Genomic DNA, 3386 nt, shown 5'->3' with positions numbered 1-3386 from the left:
CACCACAAACACACACACACACACACACACACCACACACCAACACACACACACACACCACTATATATATATATATATAATATATATATATATATATATAAAATATATATATATATATATATATAAAATACATACACACACACACACATATAAACAACATCCGGAAGGTGGTGCTCCACACATCTGTCCCTGGCTGAACAAAGGCTGCGCCTTCCTGTCGCTGCCTCCTGAGTACACCTTATCACAGGAAGCATCCACTTCGCACCTTCCACTCCTGAGCCTGGTTCACCCAAGGACCTCCTAGGTGACCTGCATCTCCCCCTCGAGCAAGCCCAGCGACTCACCCCCTGTCACGGTCTGATAAACCTGACACTCCAGCCGCGGAAGCAAGCGCCAGGAAGGAGCCGCTGAGTAAAAGGGGGACATTCGCCATACCTCGGCAGAAGGAGCTCAGCTTGCATCCACTCACCTTGTAGCGAATAAAGCCAAAAGCCAAGGCCACTTTCATTATCCGCCTTAAGTCCATCTCCCGTGTCGCTCACAATACATATATACATATATATACATACATATATATATATTATTTTAATATATATATATATATATATATATATAAATATATATAATATATATGTGTGTTTTGTGTGTGTGGTGTGTGTGTGTGTGTGTGTGTGTGTGTGTGTGTGTGTGTGTGTGTGTGTGTGTGTGTGTGTGTGCACATATCTATACACACACGCACGCATACACACACAAATGCACACACACACACACACACACACACACACACACACACACACACACAGCAAGTATGTAAGCGACACGTGAGTTGGGAGCACCACTTCGCCAGATGTAAGCGAGTGGCCACCGCAAGCCACCAGAATATGAGTGACACGAGAGATTAGGAGCACCGTGTCACTAGATGTGAGTGAGACGAGAGATGGACTTGGGTGGGTCAGTGAAAAGGGGCTTAGCTTGCTGATTTATTCTTGACGACAGATATGAGACCCCCCAAGAGACCCCCGTGTCCCCGGGTGGAGGACGAGGTGGTGGAGCTGGGGACCCTGTGTGGCTTGGGCCGTCTGCTGTGTCTCTCTCTCTGTGTCTCTGCCTTACGGACGTGTCCTTTTATGCGGCGGTTCCCTTCGAGGACGGATGTTTGTTCCTGTGCGAAAAGAGAAAACCGGGCTGCATCTGCGTCCTGCCCAAGGAGAAGGGCTGCGTGCTTGGACGGAGGTGTGAAGTGTACATCCGGCCTTGCTACGTATTGTTGACATCGCTCGGCACGCACAAGGCTCGTCCTCGAGCCGACTGTAACGCTTGAAACGATGCAGTAGAGGGTCTGTTGGTATCTACAGAGGGTTCCTGGTGATCGAGAGTCGCTAGGCCGTCGCGTGCCAGGTAGCGGGTGTGGCAGAGGTTCGCACTGAGGTGCAATATTCAGTAGCGAGGAGGGTCTTCGTCTTCAGAAGCTGAAATATAAGTGTACAGGCAGTAAAAGGGCTAAGGAGGAGGATGATAATGTGTTTGTCAATCACCTTACTAAATTGCAAGAAAAATGAGATGTGTCAGGATTAGCGAGTTTAATAAGGTACCATCATATTGAAGATAGAAAAATTAAATGGATAAGAATTCCATATCTTTGGGGGGTAAATAGGCAAGTATATATGCTTCGAACACATAGGCAGCTGGGCCTGAACTTAATTCTAACAGTGCGTGTCTCGGCGCTTCAATCGTATGAGCGTAAGTGTGCGGCGGGCACAGGATTCCTTCGTTTACGGCCATGAGCCGGGCTTAAAATTAACTGCGGTGATTGTAACCGAGTAAGCCTATATAAAGCATGGTGTCTCCAATGTGTTGCCATTATTTGCAACTGGAGACACTACCATCAGTACAGATTCACCAAACCTCAAACTAAAGAAGCATAACTCAAGCATTACTGAGGACAAGATATCGAACTTCGAGAGGACGTCGTAAAAGAGATTTGGGTTCAGTTATTAGTCATGGGAATGGCAACATAGTAAATACGCAATCTTAGAGTGAATTCCGAGTAGAGTGGGCAGTTAGGTAGATAAGAGGATAGTCAGATGATCGAAATGTATGTGTGAACGAGCGGACAGATTAGCACGGCAAGTATGAAGAAAAAGTGATATAAAGAACGATATAGTGTATACACAGAATATAACAATGCGCAAGAAGTAATGAAGTGATACTAAAGGAATAACATATAAGAGAAAAAAATAGATAATTTCATTAATTCGACAGAAATAAACATGAATAATATGATGAGAGCAGCCAAACATAACATTAATTAATAAACTCGAAGGTACTCATTTGTTCTGAGAGAAAAGATATATGCTAAATTGTGCGATCTGAGGATAAAAATTATAATAGACAGAACAATACTAACACAATACATCAATTACGGGATGGTTAGAGCTGGGGAATGAGGTGTGAAGTGAGGGTGCGTGTCAATGGATGACAGGGAGAACTTATGCAGTATAGAGTTAGTAGTGTGCGTTCGTAGAGTGGCGTGTACTTGAATTTGAAAGAAGGCAACTTGTATGCAAGGTGTGGGTGGGTATAGGGAGGGCAATAGTTACTCTGGCACTAATAGGTACACTTACTTTTAATAGTAACGAGGAAGATTGTTGGTGCTGGATAAAACTGCGACATCCTGGCTGTGTTGACGAGGGTTCGCGAAGAATTAGCGAGGCAGGTGAGCCGGATTGGCGAGTGTGGCGGCGTAGAGTGCGAGGATACATCTTCAGCGACTTCGTCAGGAGGGTAGCACAGGCGTGAGTGGTCAGCACGAAGTAGTAGGACAGACATGGTGCGGGTAGGCGTGATCAAAGAGGACTTGGTAGCGATGGCTGGGCGTTAAAAGAGGCGGGGAGGCACTTCGCGTGGATCGGCAACAGGCGTCGGCGAGGAGCGAGGTGGTAGGCGAATATGCGTCGGCGTTGTGAGGTTCTTGAACACCGCTGCCATCAGATGTGAGCGACACGAGAGAAGGAGCTCAGCTTGCATCCACTCAGCTTGTAGCGAATAAAGCCAAAAGCCAAGGCCACTTTCATTATCCGCCTTAAGTCCATCTCTCGTGTCGCTCACACACACACACACACACACACACACACACACACACACACACACACACACACACACACACCACACACACACACACACACACACACACACACACACACACACACACACACACACACACACACACACGCACGCACGTACACACACTAGAAAGCTAGAGGGCGCGGTCTCCGCCCCGACCGTCAAGGCGCGTCCTTCCCCCAGCTTTGGAGAGCTGCTCTTTCACAGATCTAGAACAGCGGCGCTACGTCCTTGGAGGAGCTTCTACGTGTCCGTGAGGAGGCT

Source organism: Penaeus monodon, unplaced genomic scaffold (genome assembly GCF_015228065.2).
Source record: "Penaeus monodon isolate SGIC_2016 unplaced genomic scaffold, NSTDA_Pmon_1 PmonScaffold_74, whole genome shotgun sequence".
Classification (NCBI taxonomy): domain Eukaryota; kingdom Metazoa; phylum Arthropoda; class Malacostraca; order Decapoda; family Penaeidae; genus Penaeus; species Penaeus monodon.
Note: the sequence above shows the minus strand (reverse complement) of the source record.